Source organism: Coregonus lavaretus (assembly GCF_964263955.1).
Source record: "Coregonus lavaretus genome assembly, chromosome: 39".
Taxonomy (NCBI): domain Eukaryota; kingdom Metazoa; phylum Chordata; class Actinopteri; order Salmoniformes; family Salmonidae; genus Coregonus; species Coregonus lavaretus.
This window is the reverse complement of record NC_140026.1, coordinates 8,709,875-8,729,312: the sequence shown is the minus strand read 5'-3', so window position 1 is coordinate 8,729,312 and position 19,438 is coordinate 8,709,875. Positions and strand designations below refer to the sequence as shown.

General features: G+C 47.2%; 1 pseudogene across 1 annotated transcript; it reads left to right on the top strand.

The window, feature by feature from the left end:
* Positions 1-720: 720 nt before the first annotated feature.
* On the top strand, positions 721-19,214 carry LOC311112688 (actin-binding protein WASF3-like; annotated as a pseudogene). The gene is made up of 8 exons: positions 721-860; positions 1,475-1,592; positions 14,901-14,978; positions 15,380-15,558; positions 16,464-16,757; positions 17,275-17,663; positions 17,797-17,850; positions 19,054-19,214. The product of its transcript is annotated as an actin-binding protein WASF3-like (transcript).
* Positions 19,215-19,438: the final 224 nt, after the last annotated feature.

Here is a 19,438-nt window from a genome sequence, read left to right as displayed (position 1 = left end):
ATTATGCTTTGGGGGTGTTTTTCTTCTAAGGGGACAGGACAACTTCACCGCATCAAAGGGACGATGGAAGGGGCCATGTACCGTCAAATCTTGGGTGAGAACCTCCTTCCCTCAGCCAGGGTATTGAAAATGGGTCGTGGAGGGGTATTCCAGCATGACAATGACCCAAAACACATGGCCAAGGCAACAAAGGAGTGGCTCAAAAAGGAGCACATAAAGGTCCTGGAGTGGCCTAGCCAGTCTCCAGACCTTAATCCCATAGAAAATATGTGGAGGGAGCTGAAGGTTCGAGTTGCCAAACGTCAGCCTCGAAACCTTAATGACTTGGAGAAGATCTGCAAAGAGGAGTGGGACAAAATCCCTCCTAAGATGTGTGCAAACCTGGTGGCCAACTACAAGAAACGTCTGACCTCTGTGATTGCCAACAAGGGTTTTGCCACCAAGTACTAAGTCATGTCTTGCAGAGGGGTCAAATACTTATTTCCCTCATTAAAATGCAAATCAATTTATAACATTTTTGACATGCGTTCTTCTGGATTTTTTTGTTGTTATTCTGTCTCTCACTGTTCAAATAAACCTACCATAAAAATTATAGACTGATCATGTCTTTGTCAGTGGGCAAACGTACAAAATCAGCAGGGGATCAAATACTTTTTCCCCCTCACTGTAAAGGTTGAGACCTGAGAATCTGCGTCGGAAAAGAAAATGGACTATTTCAAAATGGAGATGGCCTCAGTGGTGCCACCCAGGCTCTCACAGATGGGACAGAAACAATGTTGCGTCCTCAAACTATCTGTATGGGTATATGTGTATCATCGCTGTGACCAACCTCCACCTCTCAACATACTCAGTCCCTATTGGTCAGTTAAACCTCCACCTCTCAACATACTCAGTCCCTATTGGTCAGTTAAACCTCCACCTCTCAACATACTCAGTCCCGATAGGTCAGTTAAACCTCCACCTCTCAACATACTCAGTCCCTATTGGTCAGTTAAACCTCCACCTCTCAACATACTCAGTCCCTATAGGTCAGTTAAACCTCCACCTCTCAACATACTCAGTCCCTATTGGTCAGTTAAACCTCCACTGCTCAACATAGTCAGTCCCTATAGGTCAGTTAAACCTCCACCTCTCAACATACTCAGTCCCTATTGGTCAGTTAAACCTCCACTGCTCAACATAGTCAGTCCCTATAGGTCAGTTAAACCTCCACCTCTCAACATACTCAGTCCCTATTGGTCAGTTAAACCTCCACTGCTCAACATAGTCAGTCCCTATAGGTCAGTTAAACTGCCACCTCTCAATAAACTGAACTCCTATTTATCAGTGTCTAAATATAATCAGTCCCTATTGGTCAGTCTAGGACACAGTCACCTTATACTTCTTCATGTTGTATCTCTAACTTCATATCTCCTTTTCTCCCTCCCTCCATCCCGCTCTCTCTCTCTCTCCATCCCTCTCTCTCTCTCTCCAGAGATGATAAGAAGGATGCATTGAAGTTCTACACAGACCCCTCCTACTTCTTCATGCTGTGGAGAGAGAAGATGCTTCAGGCTACGGAGGACAAAAGGAAGGAGAAGAGACGGCAGAAGGTATCACGTTTCAGGAGAAGACCCAGATGCAGACAGTGTTGAAGTAACAAAAGTTTATTACAAAAACAGGGGGCAGGCAAACGACAGGTCAAGGGCAGGCAGAGGTCAGTAATCCAGATCAGAGTCCAAAAGGTACAGAACGGCAGGCAGTCTCAGGGTCACGGCAGGCAGAGGTCAATAATCCAGGGTGGTGGGACAAGGTACAGAATGGCAGGCAGCCTCAGGGTCAGGACAGGCAGAATGGTAAAAACCGGTAAAACTAGAAAACAGGAACTTGAGAAAAACAGGAGCAAGGGGAAAAATGCTGGTAGGCTTGACGAAACAAAACTAACGGGCAACAGACAAACAGAGAACAGAGGTATAAATACACTAGGGATAATGGGGAAGATGGGCGACACCTGGAGGGGGTGGAGACAATCACAAAGACAGGTGAAACAGATCATGGTGTGTGTGTGTGTGCTGAGACAGTATACCTCATACAGGGTCAGTATCTGCTCTCTTCTCTCTCTCTCTCTCTTCTCTCTCTCTCTCTCTCTCTCTCTCTCTTTCTCTCTCTCTTTCTCTCTCTCGCTCTTTCTCTCTCTCTCTTCTTTCTCTCTCTTCTCTCTCTCTTTTCTCTCTCCTTCTCTCTCTCGCTCGCTTGCTCCCTCTCTCTCTCCTCTCTCTCTCTCTCTCTCTCTCTCTCTCTCTCTCTCTATTCTCTCTCTTTCACTCTCTCTCTCTCTCTCGCTCTATTCTCTCTTTCGCTCTCTATCTCTCTCTCTCTCTTCTCTCTCTTTCTTTCTTTCTTAATCTCTCTCTCTCTATTCTCTCTCTCTCTCTCTATTCTCTCTCTTTCCCTCTCTCTCTCTCTCTCTCGCTCTATTCTTTCTTTCTTTCTTTCTTTCTTTCTTTCTTTCTCTCTGTCTCTCTCTCTCTGTCACTCTCTCTATCTCTCTCTCTCTCTTCTCTCTCTTTCTTTCTTTCTTAATCTCTCTCTCTCTATTCTCTCTCTCTCTCTCTATTCTCTCTCTTTCCCTCTCTCTCTCTCTCTCTCTCTCTCTCTCTCTCTCTCTCTCGCTCTATTCTCTCTTTTGCTCTCTCTCTCACTCTATTCTCTATTCTCTCTCTCTATCTCTCTCTCGCCTCTTTCTTTCTTTCTTTCTTTCTTTCTTTCTTTCTTTCTTTCTTTCTTTCTTTCTTTCTCTCTCTCTCTCTCTCTCTCTCTCTCTCTCTCTCTCTCTCTCTCTCTCTCTCTCTCTCTCTCTCTCTCTCTATTCTCTCTCTTTCCCTCTCTTTCTCTCTATTCTTCTGGCAGTAGTGTCTACTTGCTGACAGTGACTGTGTGTAAACATGTCAAGTAAACTCTCATCACTAGAGCCACTCCAGACTGCCTGTGTGTTCTGAACTGTACTGTATAGAACAGTGTCCTAGGCTGCTTCCATACAACTTCACTGCTAAACGTATTTTCTTTTGCATCTTCACCGGCTTCTGCTTCTTGTATCTTTCTTTCTCTCACACCTTCCCTTTGCTTTGCAACACTCTGTTGTGTTGAAGTCAACCTCACCCCTTTGCCCAGTAGAAACAGTCCAAACACTACCTCTCCTCCTGTCTAAACAGCCCAAACACTTCCTCTCCTCCTGTCTAAACAGTCCAAACACTTCCTCTCCTCCTGTCTAAACAGTCCAAACACTACCTCTCCTCCTGTCTAAACAGCCCAAACACTTCCTCTCCTCCTGTCTAAACAGTCCAAACACTACCTCTCCTCCTGTCTAAACAGCCCAAACACTTCCTCTCCTCCTGTCTAAACAGTCCAAACACTACCCCTCCTCCTGTCTAAACAGCCCAAACACTTCCTCTCCTCCTGTCTAAACAGTCCAAACACTTCCTCTGCTCCTGTCTAAACAGTCCAAACACTTCCTCTCCTCCTGTCTAAACAGCCCAAACACTTCCTCTCCTCCTGTCTAAATAGTCCAAACACTTCCTCTGCTCCTGTCTAAACAGTCCAAACACTTCCTCTCCTCCTGTCTAAAGAGTCCAAACACTTCCTCTCCTCCTGTCTAAATAGTCCAAACACTTCCTCTCCTCCTGTCTAAACAGTCCAAACACTTCCTCCCCTCCTGTCTAAACAGTCCAAACACTTCCTCTCCTCCTGTCTAAACAGTCCAAACACTACCTCTCCTCCTGTCTAAACAGTCCAAACACTTCCTCTCCTCCTGTCTAAACAGTCCAAACACTTCCTCTCCTCCTGTCTAAACAGTCCAAACACTACCTCTCCTCCTGTCTAAACAGTCCAAACACTACCTCTCCTCCTGTCTAAACAGCCCAAACACTTCCTCTCCTCCTGTCTAAACAGCCCAAACACTTCCTCTCCTCCTGTCACCCACTACCTCTCCTCCTTCTCCCTCTCTCTCCACTACTATCACCCACTACCAACCACTACTATCACCCTCTACCAACCACTACTATCACTCACTACCAACCACTGCTATCACCCACTACCAACCACTACTATCACCCGCTACCAACCACTACTATCACCCACTACCAACCACTACTATCACCCACTACTATCACCCACTACCAACCACTACTATCACCCACTACCAACCACTACTATCACCCTCTACCAACCACTACTATCACTCACTACCAACCACTACTATCACCCACTACCAACCACTACTATCACCCACTACCAACCACTACTATCACCCTCTACCAACCACTACTATCACCCACTACCAACCACTACTATCACCCTCTACCAACCACTACAATCACCCGCTACCAACCACTACAATCACCCACTACCAACCACTACTATCACCCACTACCAACCACTACTATCACCCTCTACCAACCACTACAATCACCCACTATCAACCACTACTATCACCCTCTACCAACCACTACTATCACCCACTACCAACCACTACTATCACCCACTACCAACCACTACTATCACCCACTACCAACCACTACTATCACCCACTACCAACCACTACTATCACCCACTACCAACCACTACTATCACCCACTACCAACCACTACTATCACCCACTACCAACCACTACTATCACCCACTACCAACCACTACTATCACCCTCTACTAACCACTGCTATCAACCACTACTCTCACCCACTACCAACCACTGCTATTGTTTTGAAAAGTTTGTTGTTTTGAAAGTGTATTGGGAAGTTCTTAGTAGCTAGCTAACTTTTTAGTTTGGATCCCGCGACACAGTTTGCCTCAGTTGCTGGGATTGCTAGTCTCTGTCCAGTGATCCTGCCGACCAAGGACAGGTCTGAGGAGCTATTTGGCGTTGCAGCTATCCTAGCTGCTAGCTAGCAGCATATAAAGCTAGCAGGGTTTTCTTGAGGGCTTGAACGCATTCCGCGACATGGTTAGCCATTGTGGCTGGGACCGCAGATTGTCCCGGGTTCGTGGCTGTCTAGATCCCTGCTGTTTGTTGTTTTAAATCTTCCCTGTGACCTCCCTGTCTGGAACTGCGAGGAGTAACAGCGTAACCTACGTCGCTAGCTACCATGACAAAGACCAAAGTCGGCGGGAGTACCGTTGTCGAGGACAATGGTGTCTCTCTATCACACGTGAAGGATCTTTTAAACGAACAAAAATAGTTCTACAAGCAGTTGTTACAACAACAAGAAAATAGCTTCAAGTGCTTTGTCGACTAATAAAAGAATGGACGACCTGACCAGAGAGGTCCAGGACCTAAAGAGCAGTTTGCAGTTCTCCCAGGGTCAGCTCGATTAGTTGAAACATGAGAACAGCAAGATTACAGCAATCTGTAAGTCATTGTGAGAGGACATCAGTTCTGTGTGTGAATCCATGATAACAATGATGGATAAATCAGACTATCTCGAGGGACAATCAAGGCGTAACAACATGGTTGTGGACGGAATTGCAGAATCTCCACATGAGACCTGGACGGAGTCTGAGGACAAAGTGAGGGAAATGATCTCTGAGAAATTGAAGATGGACCACAGGAAGATTGAGGTGGAGCGCGCCCACAGGACTGGAAAACCCACCACCAGCCCAGGTGACAGGCCCAGGCCGAAAGTGGTCAAGTTCCTGAGGTTCAAGGACAAGGTAGCTGTTCTGGAAAGAGCCAAGAACTTGAGAGAAACTTATATCTTTCTCAACGAGGACTATCCTGAAGATGTGCGCCAGAAGAGGAAATAACTTATCCCAGCCATGAAAGCTGCCAGAGCGCGTGGGGACATTGTTACATCCGCTATGACAGGCTCATTGTCCACCGGCTCCCTCCCAGAAGCCTGGAAGGGATGAGAGACAAGCCTATTGGTTCGTAGCTTCAACCCTGCAGCACACACACACACACCAATTGATTAATGGACTGCTGAATGTATATTTTTTTATCTTGCTTTGTTTGCTCTTTTCAGTATTGTGTCTATCTCTGATAAGCTACCCAGGAAAGGGCTGAAAATAGCCCATATTAATATAGGTAGCCTTAGAAATAAGGTTCATGAAATCAATAACTTGCTAACATCCAGGAAAGCCACAGTTCCAACAGCTGGGCCCAAAATAGTGTATAAGAGATCATACAAAAATATTTTGCTGTGACTCATATGTGGATGATGTAAAAAATATTTGTTGGTCTGATGTGATTAATAAGGAGCATCCAGACGCTGCACTTGATGAATTTATGAAATTGCTTCTTCCAATTATTGATAAACATGCACCTGTTAGGAAACTGACTGTTAGAACTGTTAAGGGTTGATGAGGAATTGAAAATCTGTATGGTTGAAAGAGATGGGGCAAAAGGAGTGGCTAATAAGTCTGGCTGCACATCTGACTGGTTGAGAAATTATGTGACTAAACTCAACAAAAAGAACAAGAAACTGTATTATCAAGCCAAGATCATTGATATAAAGAATGATGGAGAAAAAAAACTTTTGAGTACTTTAAATGAAATTATAGGCAGTATTTCAAATTCAACTCCATCTTTCATCAAATCAGATGGTTTATTTATCACAAAACCATTTGATGTTGCCAATAATTTTAATGATTACTTCATTGGCAAAGTGGGCAAACTTAGGCAGGAAATGACAACAATGAACAGTGAGCCATCGTATTCATGCATAAAAAAACAAATGATGAAAGAAAAGCATTGCAAGTTTGAATTTTGTAACGCGTGGGAGAGGTGGAAAAATCATTGTTATCGATCAATAATGATAAACCTCCTGGCATTGACAACTTAGATGGAAAGGTACTGAGGATGGTAGTTGACTCGATAGCCACTCATATATGTCATATCTTTAATCTAAGCCTAGAGGAAAGTCTTTGTCTTCAGGCCTGGAGAGAATCCAAAGTAATTCCGCTACCCAAGAATGGTAAAACGGCCTTTACTGGTTCTAACAGCAGACCTATAAGCTTGCTGCCAGCTCTTAGCAAATTGTTGGAAAAAATGGGGTTTGACCAAATACAATGCTATTTCTCTGTAAACAAATTAACCACAGACCTCTGGCATGCTTATAGGGTAGGGCACTCAACATGTACTGCACTGACACAAATGACTGATGATTGGTTGAAAGAAATTGATAATAAGAAGATTGTGGGAGCTGTACTGTTAGATTTCAGTGCAGCCTTTTATATTATTCACCATAACCTGTTGTTGTAAAAATGTATGTGTTATGGCTTTTCAACATCTGCCATATCGTGGATTCAGAGCTATCTATCTAATAGAACTCAAAGGGTTTTCTTTAATGGAAGCTTCTCTAATGTCAAACGTAAATTGTGGTGTACCACAGGACAGTTCTCTAGGCCCTCTACTCTTTTGTATTTTTACCAATGACCTGCCACTGGCATTAAACAAAGCATGTGTGATTATGTATGCTGATGATTCAACCATATACGCATCAGCAACCACAGCTAATGAAGTCACTGAAACCCTTAACAAAGAGTTGCAGTCTGTTTTGGAATGGGTGGCCACTAATAAACTGGTCCTGAACATCTCTAAATCTAAGAGCATTGGATTTGGTATAAATCATTCCCTAAGTTCTAGACCTCATCTGAATTTGGTAATGAATGGTGTGGCTGTTGAACATGTTGAGGAGACTAAATTACTTGGCGTTACCTTAGATTGTAAACTGTCATGGTCAAAACATATAGATTCAATGGTTATAAAGATGGGGAGAGGTCTGTCCGTAACAAAGAGATGCTATGCTTTTTTGACACCACACTCCAAAAAGCAGGCTCTAGTTTTGTCTTAACTTGATTATTATCCAGTCATGTGGTCAAGTGCTGCAAGGAAAGACCTAGTTAAGCTGTAGCTGTCCCAAAACAGAGCGGCACGTCTTGCTCTTCATTGTAATCAGAGGGCTGATATAAATACTACGTATGCCAGTCTCTCTTGGCTAAGAGTTGAGGAGAAACTGACTGCATCACTTTACATTTTTAGTCATTTAGCAGACGCTCTTATCCAGAGCGACTTACAGTTAGTGAGCGCATACATTCTTTTTTTAATTTTTCATACTGGCCCCCCGTGGGAATCGAACCCACAACCCTGGGGTTGCAAACGCCATGTTCTACCAACTGAGCTACATCCTTGCCGGCCATTCCCTCCCCTACCCTGGATGACGCTGGGCCAATTGTGCACCGCCCCATGGGTCACTTCTTGTTTTTATAAGAAACATTAAGGTGTTGAAATTCCCAAATTGTTTGCGTAGTCAACTTACACACAGCACTGACACACACACTTACCCCACCAGGCATGCCACCAGGGGTCTTTTCACAGTCCCCAAATCCAGAACAAATTCAAGAAAGCGTACAGTATTATATAGAGCCATTATTGCATGGAACTCCATTCCATCTCATATTGCTCAAATAAACAGCAAACCTGGTTTCAAAAAACAGATCAAGCAACACCTCACGGCACAACGCCTATCCCCTATTTGACCTAGATAGTTTGTGTGTATGTATTGATATGTAGGCTACGTGTGCCTTTAAAAGAAATGTATGTAGTTCTGTCCTTGAGCTGTTCTTGTCTATTAATGTTCTGTATTATGTCTGTTTCATGTTTTGTGTGGACCCCAGGAAGAGTAGCTGCTGCTTTTTCAACAGCTAATGGGGATCCTAATAAAATACAAAAATACACACTACCAACCACTACTCACCTGCCTTTTATTCCTTCATTTCAAACTCTAAAGGGTCAGAAACTCCAGACTCTTGACCCTCTTCCTCACCAGCTACCTCCTCTTCTCCACTCCCCTTCCCTCTATCTCTGGACACATTGATTGAAACTCTCTCCAATCTATCTCCATCTCTCTAACCCAGTAGACGTCTCTCTTTCTCCATCCAGACCAGCTGTCCAGCCCACTGTGACCAGGGTAGACCCCACACCAGACAGGCTCCACCACGCAGCCCCCTGCCCAGCTCCGTAAGACCCCCACCACCACCGCTATGCCCCCCTGGGTGTTCTCTGGGTGTCCCCTGTCCCCTGTCCTTGTTCTTGTCTCCTCCCTCTGTGACCCTGTCTGTCTGTCCACCACAAAACTGGTCCCTAATCCCTAATCCGTCTATGTCTGGGACTGTTCTATGTTTTGTTGATTGTGTTTCATGTTGCTTAACATTGCTCATAGTGTGGCTCATAGTGTGGCTGGGTGAATTCTGCTGGCAGAAGGTGTGTGAGCATGGTGGAGGTTCTTCTTCTTCTTCTCTGTTTGTGTGAAGAGAATACTATACATAACAAATAAAGCCCTTGTGTTTGTTTGTTTTTAGGAAAATTTAAAAGTATTGAAAAACCTGCACTTTCAATTATATAGCTTTTATTGACAAAGCTTTAGAAAAAACATTTGCAACAAGGAACACTTATTTTCTGAAAATACCAGAATAGTTCTGGTTTCTGCTGTTGCATTTTATCAAACATAATTAGTCTTACATCAACATATAAAGTACAGTCAAATAAAATTATCTACCTTCATTCTCGACCCCAAATCGCAGACTGTACAGTCGTGGTCAAAAGTTTTGAGAATGACACAAGTATTGGTCTTTTCCAAAGTTTGCTGCTTCAGTGTTTTTAGATATTTTTGTCAGATGTTACTATGGTATACTGAAGTATAATTACAAGCATTCCATAAGTGTCAAAGGCTTTTATTGACAATTACATAAAGTTTATGCAAACAGTCAATATTTGCAGTGTTGACCGTTCTATTTCAAGACCTCTGCAATCCGCCCTGGCATGCTGTCAATTAACTACTGGGCCACATCCTGACTGATGGCAGCCCATTCTTGCATAATCAATGCTTGGAGTTTGTCAGAATTTGTGGGTTTTTGTTTGTCCACCCGCCTCTTGAGGATTGACCACAAGTTCTCAATGGGATTAAGGTCTGGGGAGTTTCCTTTCGATGTTTTGTTCCCCGAGCCACTTAGTTATCACTTTTGCCTTATGGCAAGGTGCTCCATCATGCTGGAAAAGGCATTGTTCGTCACCAAACTGTTCTTGGATGGTTGGGAGAAGTTGCTCTCGGAGGATGTGTTGGTACCATTCTTTATTTATGGCTGTGTTCTTAGGCAAAATTGTGAGTGAGCCCACTCCCTTGGCTGAGAAGCAACCCCACACATGAAAGGTCTCAGGATGCTTTACTGTTGGCATGACACAGGACTGATGGTAGCGCTCACCTTTTCTTCTCCGGACAAGCTTTTTTCCGGATGCCCCAAACAATCGGAATGGGGATTCATCAGAGAAAATTACTTTACCCTAGTCCTCAGCAGTCCAATCCCTGTACCTTTTGCAGAATATCAGTCTGTCCCTGATGTTTTTCCTGGAGAGAAATGGCTTCCTCGCTGCCCTTCTTGACACCAGGCCATCCTCCAAAAGTCTTCGCCTCACTGTGCATGCAGATGCACTCACACCTGCTTGCTGCCATTCCTGAGCAAGCTCTGCACTGGTGGTGCCCCGATCCCGCAGATGAATCAACTTTAGGAGACGGTCCTGGCGCTTGCTGGACTTTCTTGGGTGCCCTGAAGCCTTCTTCACAACAATTGAACCTCTCTCCTTGAAGTTATTGATGATCCGAAAAATTTGTGATTTAGGTGCAATCTTACTAGCAGCAATATCCTTGCCTGTGAAGCCCTTTTTGTGCAAAGTAATGATGACGGCCCAGGTTTCCTTGCTGGTAACCATGGTTAACAGAGGAAGAACAATGATTTCAAGCACCACCCTCCTTTTAAAGCTTCCAGTCTGTTATTCTAACTCAATCAGCATGACAGAGTGATCTCCAGCCTTGTCCTCGTCAACACTCTCACCTGTGTTAACGAGAGAATCACTGACATGATAATAATATTAATAATAAGCCATTTAGCAGACGCTTTTATTCAAAGCGACTTACAGTCATGCGTGCATACATTTTTGTGTATGGGTGGTCCCGGGGATCGAACCCACTACCTTGGCGTTACAAGCGCCGTGCTCTACCAGCTGAGCTACAGAGGACCACAAATCCCCACAAAATGATGTCAGCTGGTGTCATTTTGTGGCAGGGCTGAAATGCAGTGGAAATGTTTTTTGGGGATTAAGTTCCTTTTCATGGCAAAGAGGGACTTTGCAATTAATTGCAATTCATCTGATCACTCTTCATGACATTCTGGAGTACAGTGAGGGAAAAAAGTATTTGATCCCCTGCTGATTTTGTACGTTTGCCCACTGACAAAGACATGATCAATCTATAATTTTAATGGTAGGTTTATTTGAACAGTGAGACACAGAATAACAAAAAAATAATATATATATATATGTATGTCAAAAAAATGTATAAATTGATTTGCATTTTAATGAGGGAAATAAGTATTTGACCCCTCTGCAAAACATGACTTAGTACTTGGTGGCAAAACCCTTGTTGGCAATCACAGAGGTCAGACGTTTCTTGTAGTTGGCCACCAGGTTTGCACACATCTCAGGAGGGATTTTTTCCCACTCCTCTTTGCAGATCTTCTCCAAGTCATTAAGGTTTTTCAGGCTGACGTTTGGCAACTCAAACCTTCAGCTCCCTCCACAGATTTTCTATGGAATTAAGGTCTGGAGACTGGCTAGGCCACTCCAGGACCTTAATGTGCTTCTTCTTGAGCCACTCCTTTGTTGCCTTGGCCGTGTGTTTTGGGTTATTGTCATGCTGGAATACCCATCCACAACCCATTTTCAATGCCCTGGCTGAGGGAAGGAGGTTCTCACCCAGGATTTGACGGTACATGGCCCCGTCCATTGTCCCTTTGATGCGGTTAAGTTGTCCTGTCCCCTTAGCAGAAAAACACCCCCAAAGCATAATGTTTCCACCTCCATGTTGGGCGGCAGGTAGCTTAGTGGTTAAGAGCGTTGTGCCAGTAACCGAAAGGTCGCTGGTTCTAATCCCCGAGCCGACTAGGTGAAAAATCTGTCGATGTGCCCTTGAGCAAGGCACTTAACCCTAATTGCTCATGTAAGTCGCTCTGGATAAGAGCGTCTGCTAAATGACTGTAAATGTAAATGACGGTGGGGATGGTGTTCTTGGGGTCATAGTCAGCATTCCTCCTCCTCCAAACACAGCGAGTTGAGTTGATGCCAAAGAGCTCGATTTTGGTCTCATCTGACCACAACACTTTCACCCAGTTCTCCTCTGAATCATTCAGATGTTCATTGGCAAACTTCAGACGGGCCTGTATATGTGCTTTCTTGAGCAGGGGGACCTTGCGGGCGCTGCAGGATTTCAGTCCTTCACGGTGTAGTGTGTTACCAAGGAAGTCAGGCCTGTGTATTGTGTTCTAGTGAGGCCTGTGTGTTCTAGTCAGGACTGTGTGTTGTGTTCTAGTGAGGACTGTGTGTTGTGTTCTAGTCAGGCCTGTGTGTTGTGTTCTAGTGAGGACTGTGTGTTGTGTTCTAGTGAGGCCTGTGTGTTCTAGTCAGGACTGTGTGTTGTGTTCTAGTCAGGCCTGTGTGTTGTGTTCTAGTCAGGACTGTGTGTTCTGTTCTAGTCAGGACTGTGTGTTGTGTTCTAGTCAGGACTGTGTGTTGTGTTCTAGTCAGGCCTGTGTGTTGTGTTCTAGTCAGGACTGTGTGTTGTGTTCTAGTCAGGACTGTGTGTTCTGTTCTAGTCAGGACTGTGTGTTCTGTTCTAGTCAGGACTGTGGGTTCTGTTCTAGTGAGGACTGTGTGTTGTGTTCTAGTCAGGCCTGTGTGTTGTGTTCTAGTCAGGACTGTGTGTTGTGTTCTAGTCAGGACTGTGTGTTGTGTTCTAGTCAGGCCTGTGTGTTGTGTTCTAGTGAGGACTGTGTGTTGTGTTCTAGTGAGGACTGTGTATTGTGTTCTAGTCAGGACTGTGTGTTGTGTTCTAGTGAGGACTGTGTGTTGTGTTCTAGTGAGGCCTGTGTGTTCTAGTCAGGAATGTGTGTTGTGTTCTAGTCAGGACTGTGTGTTGTGTTCTAGTCAGGCCTGTGTGTTGTGTTCTAGTGAGGACTGTGTGTTGTGTTCTAGTGAGGCCTGTGTGTTCTAGTCAGGACTGTGTGTTGTGTTCTAGTCAGGACTGTGTGTTGTGTTCTAGTCAGGACTGTGTGTTGTGTTCTAGTCAGGCCTGTGTGTTGTGTTCTAGTGAGGCCTGTGTGTTCTAGTCAGGACTGTGTGTTGTGTTCTAGTGAGGACTGTGTGTTGTGTTCTAGTGAGGACTGTGTATTGTGTTCTAGTCAGGACTGTGTGTTGTGTTCCAGTGAGGACTGTGTGTTGTGTTCTAGTCAGGCCTGTGTGTTGTGTTCTAGTCAGGACTGTGTGTTGTGTTCTAGTCAGGACTGTGTGTTGTGTTCTAGTCCAAACCTCCCCACCCAGTCCTTCCTTATCCCCACCCAGTCAGTGGTCTCTACTAGTCTTTGACATATTTGATGAGAGCCCCAGTTTCCAAGCTCTAAACCCACCGCCTCCAAGCCTATCCCTCTTCTCACCCCTTCTCCCCCTTTGCCCTTGTAAACCAGTCTACCAGTCTGCCAGTCTACTAGTCTACCAGTACCAATGAACCTCGCTCCCCATCTCTCTCCTCACACTTCCTGTCACTATCACCTCTTCCCCACGTTCCTGCTCTCCCTCATCACTCTTCTCCTCTTTCCTCCACTCTTCAACTATCAGTGTGTGTCCTACCTGTATTTGACCACTCTAGATGTTTGAATTCTAGAGCTCTATCCCCCTCTCTCCAGACACCTGCCTCCTTTCTCCTCTCTCTCCTCCCTCTCCTATCCTCCGTATCCTCCCTCTCCTCCTTTCCTCTCCTCTCCTCCTCTCCTCTCTCCTCCTCCTTCCTCTCCTCCGTATCCTCCCTCTCCTCTCCTCCTCTCCTCCGTATCCTCCCTCTCCTCCTCTCCTCTCCTCCCTCTCCTCCTCCTCTCCTCCCCTCCTCTCCTCTCCTCTCCTCTCCTCTCCTCTCCTCTCCTCTCCTCTCCTCTCCTCTCCTCTCCTCTCCTCTCCTCTCCTCTCCTCTCCTCTCCTCTCCTCTCCTCTCCTCTCCTCTCCTCTCCTCTCCTCTCCCTCCCTCCCTACTTCCCTCCTCTCCTCCCTCCCCTCTCCTCCCTCCCTCTCCTCTCCTCCCTCCCCTCTCCTCCCTCCCTCTCCTCCCTCCCTCTCTCCCTCCCCTCTCCTCCTTCCTCTCCTCCGTATCCTCCCGCTCCTCCCTCTCCTCCTCCTCTCCTCCCTCTCCTTCCTCTCCTCCCTCTCCTTTCCTCTCCTTTCTCTCCTCCCTTTCCGCCCTCCCTCTCCTCTCCTCTCCTCCCTCTCCTTCCTCTCCTCCCTCTCCTTTTCTCTCCTTTCTCTCCTCCCTCTCCTCCCTTTCCGCCCTCCCTCTCCTCTCCTCTCCTCTCCTCTCCTCTCCTCTCCTCTCCTCTCCTCTCCTCTCCTCTCCTCTCCTCTCCTCTCCTCTCCTCTCCTCTCCTCCTCTCCTCTCTCTCTCTCTCCTTCCTCTCTTCTCCTCTCCTCTCCTCCCTCTCCTCTCCTCCGTATCCTCCTCTCCTCCCTCTCCTACCTTTCCTCTCCTCTCCTTCCTCTCCTCCTCCATATCCTCTCCTCTCCTCTCCTCTCCTCTCCTCTCCTCTCCTCTCCTCTCCTCTCCTCTCCTCTCCTCTCCTCTCCTCTCCTCTCCTCTCCTCTCCTTTCCTCTCCTCTCCTTCCTCTCCTCTCCTCTCCTCTCCTCTCCTCTCCTCTCCTCTCCTCTCCTCTCCTCTCCTCTCCTCTCCTCTCCTCTCCTCTCCTCTCCTCTCCTCTCCCCCTGCCCCTTCTCCCCTGTACATATTGAATCCATCTCTACATTATCTAACCCAGTAGACGTCTCTCTCTCTCCATCCAGACCAGCTGTCCAGCCCACTGTGACCAGGGTAGACCCCACATCAGACAGGCTCCACCACGCAGCCCCCTGCCCAGCTCCGTAAGACCCCCACCACCACCGCTATGCCCCCATGTGCCCCTGTCCGTGACGTTCCTGTTTCTATGTCCCCTGACCAGGATATCCCCTAACTTGCCCGTCTGTCTGTGTTGGGTGATTGGTCCTGTGGTGTCCGTGTCCCCTTTCTTTGTACCCCAACCCCTCTCTTTTCTCCACCAGGACCCTGGACCATCCGTCTGCATCCCTGTCTCTGTGTGTTGGGGCCTGTTTTTTGTTGTGTTCATTATGTTTTACGCTGATTCCAAAAGGCTTACATTAGTGGGGCTGAGTGAAGGCAGGATGTGTAGGCGATAATGGTGGAGGGGCTTTCTTTCCGTGTCTCAAAGAGGAGAAAATAATAACTCCATCCATCCATCCTTCCCTCTCCACTATCCCTCCATCAGGAGCAGCAGAAACAGGTGGAGGACCCGGGCAGAGAGGTGAAGAAGGTGAGGAAGGCAAGGAATCGCAGACAGGAGTGGAATATGATGGCATATGACAAGGAGTTCCGCCCGGATACACGACTCACCCCCTCACCCTACCACGGAATGTCCTCCGAGGGATCACTATCACCTGATAACATGTAGGTTCATTTAATTAATCAGTCAATCAGTCAATCAATCAGTCAATCAGTCAATCAGTCAACCAGTCAATCAATCAATCAGTGAGTCAGTCAGTCAATTAATCAGTCAACAAATCAATCAATCAGTCAATCAATCAATTCGTCAATAAATCTGAATACTTCCAATGGTTCATTTGGTCAGAATATGGTGCTTGTTTGTTGTATGGAGCTTGTAACACCAGAGTTCTCTGCTGAGTGGACAGACACTGGCTAGCCATCTACTGACCTCTGCTGATTGGACAGACACTGGCTAGCCATCTACTGACCTCTGCTGATTGGACAGACACTGGCTAGCCTTCTACTGACCTCTGCTGATTGGACAGACACTGGCTAGCCTTCTACTGACCTCTGCTGATTGGACAGACACTGGCTAGCCATCTACTGACCTCTGCTGATTGGACAGACACTGGCTAGCCTTCTACTGACCTCTGCTGATTGGACAGACACTGGCTAGCCATCTACTGACCTCTGCTGAGTGGACAGGCACTGGCTCGCTATCTGCTGCCCTCTGCTGAGTGGACAGGCACTGGCTCGCTATCTGCTGCCCTCTGCTGAGTGGACAGGCACTGGCTCGCTATCTGCTGCCCTCTGCTGAGTGGACAGGCACTGGCTCGCTATCTGCTGCCCTCTGCTGAGTGGACAGGCGCTGGCTAGCATTCTACTGCCCTCTGCTGGGGAGTGGAAAACACTACACGTCTATGTAGAATTGATTTCTGATTATATCAATGAGTGCGAGTCCTTGTTAAGGATATGAGAAGTTAGATATAAGTATCTTCCACCACGGAAACTAGACAACTTTATCTTCCCATCCATCCCTCTCTCCCCCAATTTATTCTACCCCCCCCACCCCACCCCACCCCTCCCAGGTCGATGGCATCAGACATGGGCGAGCATTCCTACCCCGCCAGCCCTAACCACCCCTCCCAGCCCATCTCTGCCCCCCACCCCATCGACGGTGCCCCCCACCTCACCCAAGCCCCCCAGACTCAGTCTCTGGACAGGGGGGGGTACCCTAGACTCAACCCTCCCTCTGGGGCGGCAGTACGACACATCGCCTCACTGGGGCGCACCCAGCCCCCCCACGCACCCCCCCCACCCTCCGAGGGAGGGGCACTCAACGGACCACGTCAGCAGTCTGTCAAGGACTACAGGGCTCATGGGTAAGTGAACTATCACGTACTGTAGGCTACTAGGTATTGTGTCATTACATTAGGAACTATTCCATATCTATCCTGTGGTATCAGTTAAATGAGTTAGTAGACTGTTAGGTTTATTTTGTCAATCTGACTTTAGCACTCCATTGTAGGCCTGCAAAGCTGTATACATACTGTGGATAGCAAAACCTCTCAGATGAATCACGCCAACACAAATGTTTTGTAAACAAAACGTATATCTGACGCTAACCACGTTTCCATCTACAGTTTTTATGTGAGTAAGAATCACGACAGGTGTGATGGAAACAGGACGTTTCGGTTTGATTTTATAAATGCTGACAGATCATTTGTTCATTCGACACAGTGGGATCTTTTTGTGTCTGTAAAATTAATTATGCAGGAAATGGCGGTGGAAACGCCTTATATTGAAATAATATGAGATGTTGTGTGGTCGTCCCACTGTCATGATGAGAGAGAGGTGTTGTCTGATTCACTGATCTGTTCTTTCTCTCTCCTCCCTCAGCGGCCAGCCATCGACCATCCCAGAGTACTTCATCCCCCCCGCCCCTCCCCCTCCTCCCCCCGTCATTCCCTCCGCCCAGACCGCCTTCAACCCCACCTCCTCCTCTCCCCTTCCTCCCCCCTCCCTCCCCCCCGGGGCCGTCATGACCCGCTCTTACAGTCCCTCCCCTCCTCCCCCCGCCCCCCCTGCCCACTATGTCCCCTCCCCCTCTCATGCCCCTCCCGCTGCCCCCCCACCTCCCCCACCAGGCCTTCCCCCCTCCCACATCCTGTCTCCGGCTCACGCTATTGGTGGGTCTCAAGGAGAAGCTCCGCCCACCAGGAAGGGCCAAATGCCGATGATTCCGATAAGCGATGCTCGCAGCGACCTGTTAGCCGCCATACGTAGAGGTGAGAGAGAGAGAGAGAGCGAGAGAGAGAGAGAGAGAGAGAGATTTTGTTTCCATTTGTGTTTATTTTCATGTTTAAGTTTGTTTTCGGTTTGTGGATGTGTGTGTGATGTGTGTGTGTGTGTGATGCTTAGGTGTGATTCCGATGAGTAACGCTCGCAGTGAACTGCTGACAGCCATACGCGGAGGTGAGAGAGGGTGTGTGTGTGTGTGTGTGTGGATACATGTGTCATACATGAGTCTTAATACATTTGGAAACCAAATGTGTCATTTTTGCCAACGTGCTTCAGTTTGGGGCTGCTTGTTAATTGTTTTGAAAAAGTTATTTCTGTTTGGACAAATGTGCTCAAGCAATCGAGAATATCTGTAATGTGGATGCTACCATGGTTACGAATAATCCTGAATGTATTGTGAATAGTGATGAGAGAGAAAGTTACAGAGGATGAAATATCATACCACCTCCCCTGTTATTGGTAATGGTGAGAGGTTAGCATGTCTTAGAGGTAGGATCTTTGTGCCTCTATAACTTCCTCTCTCATGCGCGTGTGTGTTTAGTGTATGATGGAGAGACGGAGAGAGGGGTTAGATAAAAACATACCAGAGGAGGCTGGTGGGATGTGTTTGATGTGTTGGATACTGTTCCATTTATTCCATTCCAGCCATTATAATGAGCCCGTCCTCCTATAGCTCCTCCCACCAGCCTCTGGTATGCATCTATTTAACCACTCTTTCACTCCCTCTCTCCCTCCATCCATCCTTCCTTCTTTCCCTCTCTCCTTCCTTCCCTCCCTCCCTCTCTCCTTCCTTCCCTCCCTCCCTCTCTCCTTCCTTCCTTCCCTCCCTCTCTCCTTCCTCTCTCTCTCCCTCCCTCCCTCCCTCTCTCCCTCCCTCCCTCCCTCCCTTCCTTCCTTCCTTCCTTCCTTCCTTCCTTCCTTCCTTCCTTCCTTCCTTCCTTCCTTCCTTCCTTCCTTCCTTCCTTCCTTCCTTCCTTCCTTCCTTCCTTCCTTCCTTCTCTCCCTCCCTCCATCCTTCCCTCCCTCCATCCTTCCCTCCCTCCATCCTTCCCTCCCTCCCTCCATCCTTCCTTCCTTCCCTCTCTCCCTCCCTCCCTCCCTCCCTCTCTCCCTCCATCCTTCCCTCCCTCTCTCCCTCCATCCCTCCCTCCATCCCTCCCTCCATCCCTCCCTCTCTCCCTCCCCTCTCTCCCTCCATCCTTCCCTCCCTCTCTCCCTCCTTCCCTCCCTCTCTCCCTCCTTCCCTCCCTCCTTCCCTCCCTCTCTCTCTCCCTCCATCCTTCCCTCCCTCTCTCCATTCCACCATCCTTCCCTCCCTCTCTCTCTCCTTCCCTCTCTCTCTCTCTCTATCCCTCCCTCCATCCCTCCATCCTCCAGGTATCCAGTTGAGGAGGGTACAAGAGCAGAGAGAGCAGGAAGCGAAGAGAGAGCCCGTAGGAAACGATGTGGCAACCATCCTATCACGTCGTATCGCCGTCGAGTACAGCGAATCAGAGTCTGACTCCGGCGGAGAGGACAACGGGGAATGGTCCGACTGAGTCATGGGTCAAGGGATTTTTGAGGAAAGGGGGTCTAGTTTGGTCTGGAAGTATGGAGTGATTTTAGTGCCCCCCCCCCCAAAAAAAAAAAAAACGGACTCAATTTCTGTTGCCACTAATATCACTCAACAGAATTGTATCTCAAATGTTTATCTTTCTTTCCTGTATTCACAGATCTGAAACGACTTGGTAGGTGGATAGGCAGTATGATGGTATTGTAGCTT